Source organism: Lissotriton vulgaris, chromosome 2_1 (genome assembly GCF_964263255.1).
Source record: "Lissotriton vulgaris chromosome 2_1, aLisVul1.2, whole genome shotgun sequence".
NCBI classification, from domain to species: Eukaryota; Metazoa; Chordata; class Amphibia; order Caudata; family Salamandridae; genus Lissotriton; species Lissotriton vulgaris.
Window position 1 is genome coordinate 1,833,912,593 of NC_141687.1, and position 12,000 is coordinate 1,833,924,592.

Sequence of the window (12,000 nt, forward strand, 5' to 3'; positions counted from 1 at the left end):
CATCGATCCTCCGCTCTCGGTCCCAGCTGCTCAATTTCCGTTCCAGACCAGCTTCCTCATTTTTCGGAAAGCACGAGTTTCCATTAAGGGGCCAAATTCAAACGCAGCTCCCTGAATGTGTGCGCTTCGTAGGTGTTATAATGAATGCCTGCGTTGTAATGTGTGTGCATTATGTGTGTTTGATGTTTGTCTGTATCAGCCTGCTTGTTCAATATGCACCTTTTGTGTTTGAGCATGTGTATTTTTGTGTATGTGTGACGTAGTGCGTGCCTGTGTAAGTTGTGGAAAACTGCAAAAAGCCTAAAAAATGTGTTTTACAGCAAGTTCTTCGTCGTAAGGAAAAATAAATTACTGCCCGTTATAGTATGTCCCGTTGGTTCCAAGTGCACCTGCGTGTATTCAAGATTCTCGACCAAAGGGAACAGTTTTCGATCTACTGAAAAGTTGTCAATCAAAGAAGGCTTAACACATATTTATGTGAATACTTGTAGTATGCTTGTATTTAATATATTGTACCTTTCCTAGTTATCTCCCTTGCTGCTCAGCCAGTGTGAGTGAGCTTGGAATGTTGGTATGTGTGATACTGGTGGCGGTGTTTACACAGCGGCAGAGACGCGTTAAATCATCTACCTGCCTTAATGTAGGATTATGTATTATCTCGAGCTGGGGTCTCGACAGGAGCTGCGCAGGCAGCATTTCCAACCAGGCATCCTCGCCCAATGTCTCTCTTTCTCTCGTTCTCTCTCTCTTTCTCTCTCCCCTTCTCTCTCTCCTTTTATTTATTTTTTATTTTGACAGTTTTGTATAGCGCGAACAGGACCCTGGCGGGTATCAGAGCGCTTTACAGGCACATAAAGGTGATTGACAAATACATAAGAATATAAAGAATTAAGCAAATGCATTCCTGGTAAAAAGGTTAGCAAATAGTACATATCCACAAGTATATATAAGAAAGTTCAGGTGAATCTAGACAAGAGGATTGCTTTCACTTTTTTTTTTTTGAAGAGAGCAGCAGACTGATTCAGTCTTGTTTCTGTGGGTAAGGCGTTCCAAATTCTGGGGGCCATTCCTGAGAATGTACGATTATACGTTTTTTTTCTTCGAGAAACGTTGTGGTTTAAGAAGAAGATTGTCAGAACTCCTAGTTGTTCTGCTACCACCCGATAGTACTAGTTTCTCGGCAAGGTATCTCGGTGTTTTTTGGTGCAATGCCTTATGAGTCATACAGGCGATTTTCAAATGGATTCTGGCCTCAAAAGGTAACCAGTTGAGGGCATGAAGGACGGGGGAAATGTGGCAGTTCCTTCTGGAGCCTGTGATGAGTCTGGTGGCTGTATTGATTGAGGCTCTTAGTGGAGCGGTTGTTGATCTGGGAAGGCCACAGAGAGCGACACTCCTATAATCCACTTTGGGAATTACTAGGGCTTGGACTGCCTGTTTAAGGTCATTCGCGGCTAAGAATGGTTTCAGTCTTCTCAGGGTGTTCATCTGAAGATTGGCTCCTTTAGTTACAGCGCTGATGTGTTTCTGCATGTTTAGATTATTGTCCAGAGTTATTCCTAGGGATTTCGCAGAATCAATTATGCGAGGTTGACCATCGAGTGCAGTTAGGTGCTGAATCCATTCACGGATCGTGTCTGTTTGTTTGGAGGGAGCGATGAGGAGGAATTCTGTTTTTAGTGTGTTAAGTTTTAGATGGTTGTTTGCCAGCCAGATCTGTGTTTTTTGTAGCGTTGAGTTAAGGGACTTGATGTCTTCAAGAGAGTCGACCTTAATGTAGAGCTGTGTGTCGTCAGCGTACATGTGATATTGGGTGTTTGAGGAGCTGAGAAGCTCAGTGAGTGGTTCCATAAACAGATTTAAGTGTGTTGGGGAGAGGGAAGATCCCTTGGGTACTCCCAAGGTGACTGGGGTGGGGTTAGATAAAGATTGGTTGATCTTAAATCTTTGCGTTCTGTTTTGGAGGAAGGAAGTGAACCAGTTTAACACTGTTCCAGATAAACCCATTCCATGTTTTAGGAGTTCTAGTAGGTTGCTGTGTTTGACTGTGTCGAAGGCCGAGGATAAGTCAAGGAGGATTAACTAACAGGCTTTATTTTGATCCAGTATTTGTAGGGCGTCATCTATGATGTGGGTCATGGCTGATTCGGTACTATGCCCAGATCGAAAGCCTGATTGGAATTGATCCAGCAGATTGAAGTAAAATGTAAATTGATACTTGTATAGCGCACTACTCACCCGCAAGGGTCTCAAGGCGCTTGTACAAATACCGCAGTGGAACCCATTCTGGCTTTCCCTGTGAGGCGTCCACTCCTGGGCACCCCCAAGGTGGAGGCCAGGCATCCTTAGCGTTGTGGGGGCCGTTGGGGAGATTGAGCAAGCTATTGCCCAGAGTTGCAGAGTGGGACTCCATGATTGGAATAGGCACAGAGGCGAGAATTATCAGGTCCGTGGAATTTTGAGCCCAAGTCCCGCCGAGGCGGGGAATTGAACCCTGGTCCCGGGCTAGACCTCTGCATCAGGGTCTGCCGCTCTAATCATTGAGCCACACTTCTTCTGGTCGATATGATTACCAAGCTGCATGTGGACACACTTTTTGAGCAGTTTCGCCAGGGTCGAAATGTTGGATATAGGGCGATAATTGTTCAGGTCTGACGGGTCAGCTGAAACTGTCTTTAGAATGGGGGTTACCTGACCAGCTTTCATGATGTCGGGGATGGTTCCTTGCAAAAGAGAGGTATTTATAATCCTAGTCCATAGAGGAACTAGCTGTGGCATGAAGGTTTTTAAGTGGGTTGCTGGGAGTGGATCTGTGAAATGGTTAGAGGGATTTAAAGCCATGAGCGTATTTAAGATCACTTCTTCGCTGTAGAAGTTGAAGGTGGTCCAGGAAGCGTTGTTCGTCCAGGAAGCGTTGTTCTTGAGGTCGAGCTTTGAAGAACCGTTAGGCGGGGTCACTAGTGTAGTCAGCGTGGTAATAGTGTGTGTGAGAGATAGTGGGTCGTTATGTAGGTCTGTCTTTAAATTCTCGGTCTTTGTAGTGAAAAAGGCGGCAAGCTCCTCGCAATTGGGGAGTGTTTCTGGACTAGCTTGGGGGGCGTGGGAAACACCCTTTGATTGAGTTTTGATTATTTCAAATTGTAAAATTCCCATCTCTACTCCAACCACTAAATACATCAGGAAGTTACACTGGCTAAAAATTGAAAATCAAGTTAAATTCAAATCTCTATGTTTTATGCACAGGATTTCCACCAACACCTCTCCTAAATATCTGCAAAATCTGGTGCGCCCCTACCGTCCTTCCAGATCTCTTCGGTCTTCCACGGCAAATCATTTTGAAATTCCAAGGATCAAGTTGTCACGCATGGGTGGCAAGTCCTTTTCATTCCTAGGACCTTCTCTCTGGAATTCATTGCCACATACACTGCGGTCTGAGTCGAATTACATCAAATTCAGAAAAGCCTTAAAAACATGGCTCTTTAACATCTAGTTTTCTGTAACCGCATTGCTATTGGGATCTGTCGCGCCGGGAAACCCTTTGTTGGGTAGCTGTGCGCATTACAAATGTAAACAAATAAAATAAATAAATAAATAGTTTTCTGGAGCGATTCTTGGCTTGGTCTAATGGTTTACATATGAAGTACATATTGAACCTTTCACTCGCTCAGGGCACAGTGCCCCAGAGATGGAAAAAGGCTGTGGTGAAAGCCCTATTGAAAAAACCAGGACTGGATTCATCCAATTTGACCAACTTCAGGCCAATTTCACTTCTGCCTGGATTTTCTAAAATTGCAGAGAAGTTGGTCAACCGTCAGCTCTCTCACCATCTTGAGTCTAACCACCTGCTAGGAGATTCCCAGACTGGTTTCCGCCCCGGCCATGGAACAGACACTGCCTTGCTGGCAGTAGTGGAGGAGGCAAGGAGCACTCTAGATACAGGAGGGTCAGTGGCAGTGATCCTCCTGGACTTGAGTGCTGCCTTTGACACCGTGAGTCATCAGGTGCTCCTCCAACGTCTGTCAGAGGTAGGTGTCTCAGGGACGGCCCTGAAATGGTTGGGATCTTTTCTCTCTGACCGTTTCTACCAAGTCTGGGAAGGGGCAGAGCAATCTGCCCTAATCCCTCTTCAATGTGGAGTCCCGCAGGGCTCATCGCTGAGCCCTACCCTATTTAATATATATATGACTCCACTTGAAAGAGTGGTCGCCCCTTCAGGGGTGAAGATCATCAGTTATGCTGATGATACTCAGCTGGTGGTGGGCCTCACTCACCTGTCGGAACAACCTCAGGTGTTACACGACTGCCTTGCCAATGTTTATCGTTGGATGTCTATCTCCGCCCTAAAGCTTAATGGAGGTAAAACCGAGCTGATGCTCCTGGGCAATTCCAGCCCCTCCATTATTGCGAGCTGTTGGCCCCGGTCTCTTGGTGACCCACCATCCCCCAAGAAGGAGATCAAGTCCTTGGGAGTATGGTTGGAAGAAGACCTGTCCTTCAGGACTCATGCCAGGAAGACTGCAGGGGTTTGCTTTGGTTTACTGAGATCAGCCCGAAAGGTGCTACCTCTGCTCCCTGATCCAGCAAGGAAGCTGTTGATACGTGGCCTAATTCTATCGAGGCTCGATTATGGGAATGCGCGGTTTCTCGGTGCTCCCGAAGCGACCTTCAAAACCCTCCAACAGGTGCAAAACGCAGCTGCGAGAGTCCTTATGGATGTTCCCAGAAGGCAGCCTGCTGCTCCGGCCCTCAAAGCGCTTCACTGGCTCCCCGTGAAGGAGCAGGTGAAATTTAAAGCGCTATGTACAGCCCACAAAATTTTACATGGCAAAGGCCCCCCCATCCTTGCTAACATGGCCCGTCCTTACAAACCCCCACGTCTGCTGCGCTCGGACCAAAAACACCTTTTGCAGTTAGCGAGATTAAGAAGAGCTCGGTCTGGGGGCAGGCGTTTCTCTGTGCAAGTGGCCTCTCTTTGGAACTCTCTGCCCCTCAAGATTCGCTCAGAGCCCAAGATCCTACCATTCAGAAAACTTCTTAAGACCCATTTGTTTCCATAGTAGTGATTAGCTGAGTCTCTCCTTCTGGTCTGTTGCGCCGGGATGCCCCCGGGTAAGCTGAGCGCATTACAAATTTCATATTATTATTTTTATTATTATGAAGTCAGCTTTTGAGCGTCTAATCTTTCTGTAATAGGAGTTTCTGGTGCTCCTTAGTAGTTTGAGGTGGGCAGCGGATGGAGCAGATCTCCATTGTCTTTCAATTGCTCTCAATGATCTTCTGTCTTCATTTAGCCTACCGTCGTTTTGTGCAGACTCTTTTCAATTGTAGGGGTGCTATGTTGTCGAGTACCATGTTCATGGAGTTGAAGTAGTGATCGGTCAAGTCCTGTACATTATCTAATCCGTCCAGTGATGGCGTGAAGATGTGGCTGGTAGTTGCGAGTGTGGAAGGATTGAGGTTATCTAGGTTCCTCCTCCCGATTTTTATTCTCATAGGTTGGATAGAGAGTAATTTTACTACTTCCTTGATATGGAAAGTGATTATGTGGTGGTCAGACCAGTCGCAAGGAAGAATCGATTCAAGCTGAATAAAGTCTGCTTTGGAGATCACTAGATCAAGGGTTGAGCCCTTATCGTGGGTGGGACTATCACAAATTTGGGACAGGGTGAGGTCGAACAGAAAAGCTTTGAGGCTATTGACCTCTGGGTCGTTTAGATCGTTCAAATGGAGGTTGAAGTCCCCCAGGAAGATCTGGGTAATCTGATGACCGACATTTGATGCTAAAATATCCATGATGTGTTCGATGAAGGTCAGGTTGTTACCGGAAGGGTGGTAGAAAGAGTGGAGTGAGCATATTGGTTTGTTATTGCTCGATGACTAGGCAGAGGTATTCACATGAAGAGAATACCGGGGTATTGGAGTGGTTCACAGAGAGGTTGTTCCTATGAATGCAGGCAATGCCACCCCCTAACTTATCAGGTCGATCAAGTCTTGTGATGTAATAGTTTGGGGGAACTAAAATGTCTAAGATGGGTGAGGATGATTCGTTTAGCCAAGTTTCCGTCAGGATGATAAGGTCAGGTTCATTAGTTATGAGGTCAGCTCTCTCTCCTGCTCTCCCTCTCCTGCTCTCTCTCTCCTGCTCTCTCTCTCCTGCTCTCTCTCTCTCTCCTGCTCTCTCTCTCCTGCTCTCTCTCTCTCTCCTGCTCTCTCTCCCCTGCTCTCTCTCTCTCTCCCCTGCTCTCTCTCTCTCTCCCCTGCTCTCTCTCTCTCTCCCCTGCTCTCTCTCTCTCTCCTGCCCTCTCTCTCTCTCTCCTGCTCTCTCTCTCTCCCCTGCTCTCTCTCTCCTGCTCTCTCTCTCCTGCTCTCTCTCTCCTGCTCCCTCTCTCTCCTCCCTCTCTCTCCTGCTCCCCCTCTCTCTCTCCTGCTCCCTCTCTCTCCTCCCTCTCTCTCCTGCTCCCTCTCTCTCCTCCCTCTCTCTCCTGCTCCCCCTCTCTCTCTCCTGCTCCCTCTCTCTCCTGCTCTCTCTCTCTCTCCTGCTCCCTCTCTCTCCTGCTCCCTCCTGCTCCCTCTCTCTCCTCCCTCTCTCTCCTGCTCCCCCTCTCTCTCTCCTGCTCCCCCTCTCTCTCTTCTGCTCCCCCTCTCTCTCTCCTGCTCCCCCTCTCTCTCTCCTGCTCCCTCGCTCTCTCTCCTGCTCTCTCTCTCTCTCCTGCTCTCTCTCGCTCTCCTGCTCTCTCTCTCTCCTGCTCTCTCTCTCTCTCCCCTGCTCTCTCTCTCCTGCTTGCTCTCTCTCTCCTGCTCCCTCTCTCCCCTGCTCCCTCTCTCTCCTGCTCCCCCTCTCTCTTGCTCCCCCCTCTCTCTCCTGCTCTCTCCTGCTCTCTCTCTCTCTCTCTCTCTCCTGCCCCCCCTCTCTCTCTTGCTCTCTCTCTCCTGCTCCCCTCTCTCTCTTGCTCCCCCTCTCTCTCTTGCTCCCCCTCTCTCTCTTGCTCCCCCTCTCGCTCCTGCTCTCTCTCTCTCCTGCTCTCTCTCCTGCTCTCTCTCTCGCTCTCCTGCACACTCTCTCTCTCCTGCTCTCTCTCTCTCCTGCTCTCTCCCGCTCCCTCTCTCTCCTGCTCCCTCTCTCTCCTGCTCCCCCTCTCCTGCTCTCTCTCTCCTGCTCTCTCCTGCTCCCTCTCTCTCCTGCTCTCTCCTGCTCCCTCCTGCTCCCTCTCTCTCCTGCTCCCTCTCTCTCCTGCTCCCCCTCTCTCTCTCCTGCTCCCCCTCTCTCTCCTGCTCCCCCTCTCTCTCTCCTGCTCCCCCTCTCTCTCTCCTGCTCCCCCTCTCCTGCTCCCCCTCTCTCTCTCCTGCTCTCTCTCTCTCTCCTGCTCTCTCTCTCTCCTCCCTCTCTCTCATGCTCCCTCTCTCTCCTGCTCCCCCTCTCTCTCCCCCTCCCTCTCTCTCTCTCCTGCTCTCTCTCTCCTGCTCTCTCTCTCCTGCTCTCTCTCTCTCCTGCTCTCTCTCTCTCCTGCTCTCTCTCTCTCTCTCTCCCTCTCCTGCTCTCTCTCCTGCTCCCTCCCTCTCCTGCTCTCTCTCTCTCCTGCTCTCTCTCTCTCTCTCTCTCCTGCCCCCCCTCCCTCTCTCCTGCTCCCCCTCTCTCTCTCCTGCTCCCCCTCTCTCTCTTGCTCCCCCCCTCTCTCTCCTGCTCCCCCTCTCTCTTGCTCCCCCCTCTCTCTCCTGCTCCCCCCTCTCTCTCCTGCTCCCCCCGTCTCTCTCCTGCTCCCCCCGTCTCTCTCCTGCTCCCCCCCTCTCTCTCCTGCTCACTCTCGCTCTCCTGCACACTCTCGCTCTCCTGCACACTCTCTCTCTCCTGCTCTCTCTCTCTCCTGCTCTCTCTCTCTCCTCCTCTCTCCCGCTCCCTCTCTCTCCTGCTCCCTTTCCCTCTCTCTCCTGCTCCCCATCTCCTGCTCTCTCTCTCTCTCCTGCTCTCTCTCTTGGTCTCCTGCTCTCTCTCTCCTGCTCTCTCTCTCTCCTGCTCTCTCTCTCTCCTGCTCTCTCTCCTGCTCTCTCTCCTGCTCTCTCTCTCTCTCCTGCTCTCTCTCTCTCTCCTGCTCTCTCTCTCCTACTCTCTCTCTCCTGCTCTCTCTCTCCTGCTCCCCCTCTCTCTCTCCTGCATCTCTCTCCTGCTCCCCCTCTCTCTCTCCTGCTCCCTCTCTCTCTCTCCTGCTCTCTCTCTCCTGCTATCTCTCTCTCTCCTGCTCTCACCTGCTCCCTCTCTCTCCTCCCTCTCTCTCCCCTGCTCCCTCTCTCCTGCTCCCTCTCTCTCCTGCCCTCCCTCTCTCTCCTGCCCCCCCTCTCTCTCCTGCCCCCCCTCTCTCTCCTGCCCCCCCTCTCTCTCCTGCCCCCCCTCTCTCTCCTGCCCCCCCTCTCTCCTGCTCCCCCCCTCTCTCCTGCTCCCCCTCTCTCTCCTGCTCCCCCTCTCTCTCCTGCTCCCCCTCTCTCTCCTGCTCCCTCTCTCTCTCCTGCTCCCCCTCTCTCTCCTGCTCTCTCTCTCCTGCTCTCTCTCTCTCCTGCTCTCTCTCTCCTGCTCTCTCTCTCCTGCTCTCTCTCTCTCCTGCTCTCTCTCTCCTGCTCTCGCTCTCTCTCCTGCTCTCGCTCTCTCTCCTGCTCTCGCTCTCTCTCCTGCTCTCTCTCTCTTGCTCTCTCTCTCTCGTGCTCTCTCTCTCTCCTGCTCCCCCTCTCTCTCCTGCTCCCCCTCTCTCCTGCTCACTCTCTCCTGCTCTCTCTCTCTCCTGCTCTCTCTTGCTCTCTCTCTCCTGCTCTCCTGCTCTCTCTCTCTCCTGCTCCCCCTCTCCTGCTCCCCCTCTCCTGCTCCCCCTCTCCTGCTCCCCCTCTCCTGCTCCCCCTCTCCTGCTCCCCCTCTCTCTCCTGCTCCCCCTCTCTCTCCTGCTCCCCCTCTCTCTCCTGCTCCCCCTCGCTCTCCTGCACACTCTCCCTCTCCTGCTCTCTCTCTCCTGCTCTCTCTCTCCTGCTCTCTCTCTCCTGCTCTCTCTCTCCTGCTCTCTCCCGCTCCCTCTCGCTCCCTCTCTCTCCTGCTCCCTCTCTCTCCTGCTCCCCCTCTCCCTCTCTCTCCTGCTCCCCCTCTCCTGCTCTCTCTCTCTCTCTCCTGCTCTCTCTCCTGCTCTCTCTCTCGCTCCTGCTCTCTCTCCTGCTCTCTCCCTCGCTCCTGCTCCCTCTCTCTCCTACTCCCTCTCTCTCCTACTCCCCCTCTCTCTCTCCTGCTCTCTCTCTCTCTCTCCTGCTCTCTCTCTCTCTCCTGCTCTCTCTCTCTCCTGCTCTCTCTCTCTCCTGCTCTCTCTTTCCTGCTCTCTCTCTCTCCTGCTCTCTCGTGCTCCCTCTCTCTCCTCCCTCTCTCTCCTGCTCTCTCTCTCCTGCTCTCTCTCTCCTGCTCTCTCTCTCCTCCCTCTCTCTCCTGCTCCCCCTCTCTCTCTCCTGCTCCCCCTCCCTCCTGCTCCCCCTCCCTCTCTCCTGCTCCCCCTCTCTCTCTCCTGCTCCCTCTCTCTCTCTCTCTCCTGCTCTCTCTCTCGCTCCTGCTCTCTCTCTCTCCTGCTCTCTCTCGCTCTCCTGCACACTCTCTCTCTCCTGCTCCCTCTCTCTCCTGCTCCCTCTCTCTCCTGCTCCCCCCTCTCTTGCTCCCCCTCTCTCTCTCCTGCTCTCTCTCTCTCTCTCTCCTGCTCTCTCTCTCTCTCTCTCCTGCTCTCTCTCTCTCTCCTGCTCTCTCTCCTGCTCTCTCTCTCTCTCTCCTGCTCTCTCTCTCTTGCTCTCTCTCTCCTGCTCTCTCTCCTGCTCTCGCTCTCTCTCCTGCTCTCGCTCTCTCTCTTGCTCTCTCTCTCGTGCTCTCTTTCTCTCGTGCTCTCTTTCTCTCGTGCTCCCCCTCTCTCGTGCTCCCCTTCTCTCTTGCTCCCCCTCTCTCTCCTGCTCTCTCTCTCCTGCTCTCTCTCTCCTGCTCGCTCTCCTGCACACTCTCTCTCTCCTGCTCACTCTCTCTCCTGCTCACTCTCTCTCCTGCTCACTCTCTCTCCTTCTCTCTCTCTCCTGCTCTCTCTCTCGCCTGCTTTCTCTCTCTCTCCCCTTCTCTCTCTCCATGCCAATGCTTTTGCTTTATGTATTTGCCATTGTAATGCCTTTTTGTTTAATTTATAAAGCCATTACATGTTGCACAATTAACGTACAATACTACTAGCAAAGCTAATATCTTTAGCTTAGTAAAAGGGGAAACCTATTGCATTTTTAACGCTTGTCCTTTCAAGTTGGGAGTGCCGGTGGGCAGAGGGTAGCAGACATCGGACTCTCTATGCATCTGTGGGGATAGGTAACTTGATTTCCCGTCACAAACCCCGGTGTGAAAGTTCACTTATTGATAGTTCTTCTATTTCTCTCATAATGCCTCTACTTTGCTATTACTATTTGCCCTGAGCAGCAAGACCAAAGCATACACTCTGGCTCTCCAAAAATAAAGTTGATTATTAGGTAATTTCCTCAATGGCCTTCAGTGCATGCCCAAACACTTCTTTGTAGTCCAAAATCTAGGCATATTAGATAGAAATTGCACCAGGTCAGTATACTTTTTGGGGTGCTTTTCTCCAATTAAATCTGTTAATCAGTTTGATATGCTTTGTATTTTACCTCTGAAACTTAAACCACACACAAACTAATTCCTTATTTTAAAAAAAAAAAATTATTTAGTATTTGCAGGAAAAAAAGAAGAGAGGAAAGCAAAAATTATATAGGCGACAATCCGCAATATTCCCCACACAGGGGGTGCTGTAGAATGCTCAAACAAAGGAGCCAAGGGGAGGCAGCATAGTGTAACGATAAGGTGCAGTCTACAGAGTCAATGCATGCCGAAGAGCAGGAAGACAAACAGGCTCAAACCCCTTCTCGGTCAGCCGACCGGTAATAGTCTTGCCATGAGTGGCGGCAACCCCAAATGGGGAACAGTGCTACAGAAGGCTCAAACAGCTGTCAATCTCCACATGCTATGCGGTGTCGCAACAGGTAACAAACCAACATACCCAACTAAGTCTCTACTCTCCCCCCCCCACCCCCCACCCCCCCTTGGTGGTGGCGACAGCACACACATGCACTCCAAGCCCCTCAATCCAACCATCCGCTTAAATCTGGAAACGGTGAAGAGCACGAAACGCGGAAGGGCAGACCGCAGAGGGCAGGCCTCGTGATAGGAAGCGGACCAGAGGGCCCATCGGAACAGGACATTTTTTAAATTGCCCAGGAAGATGTCCGACATTCTCTCCATGCTCAGCAGCCGCCATAGTCTCGCGTGCCATAGTGGTATAGCTGGGGCATTCGGTTTCTTCCAGGCTGCAGCTAGAGTAAGCTTGGCAGCTCCAAGGCAGAGCCATAGGATACGTTTGTCCGCTCTAGTTGATGTTCCAACATCGGGTCGCGGAGCCCCAACAGGACATGAGCCATCGATTCCGGAATCGGATAACCCAGGATGTCCTTGATATGGGACAGAATCTCAGCCCAGAATGGGCGGATAGTTGGGCAGTCCCACCAAATTTGGCGGAAGTCCCCCAACAGACCACAGCCCCTCCAGCACCTGTCCGAGGAGGCTGGAAATATCCGATGCAGTTTGAACGGGTAGAGGTACCAATCGAACATGAGTTTTAGGTGAGCCTCTCTGAGGTCCACCGAATGGCGGGATATCGTGGAGCACAACCAGAGACCTTTCCATTCATCGTCAGGAACGTCTCTGCCCAGAAGGACCTCCCAGTGTTCCATATAACGGGGACGTGGAGATACTGCAGTGGCCAGCAGCAGCTCGTATAAGAAGGAAATCGTCCCCTTCATAGTAGAGGTGCGGAGAATAAAGGCCTCAAATGGTGAAAGTGGCCTTGTGGCGGTGTCTCCCACGCCCGCTGAGGTTGCCCAGTGGAGGAGTTGGTTGTGGCGGAAGCGTTCAGTGGCCGGGATCCCATAGTCTTGCATGCAGTTATGAAA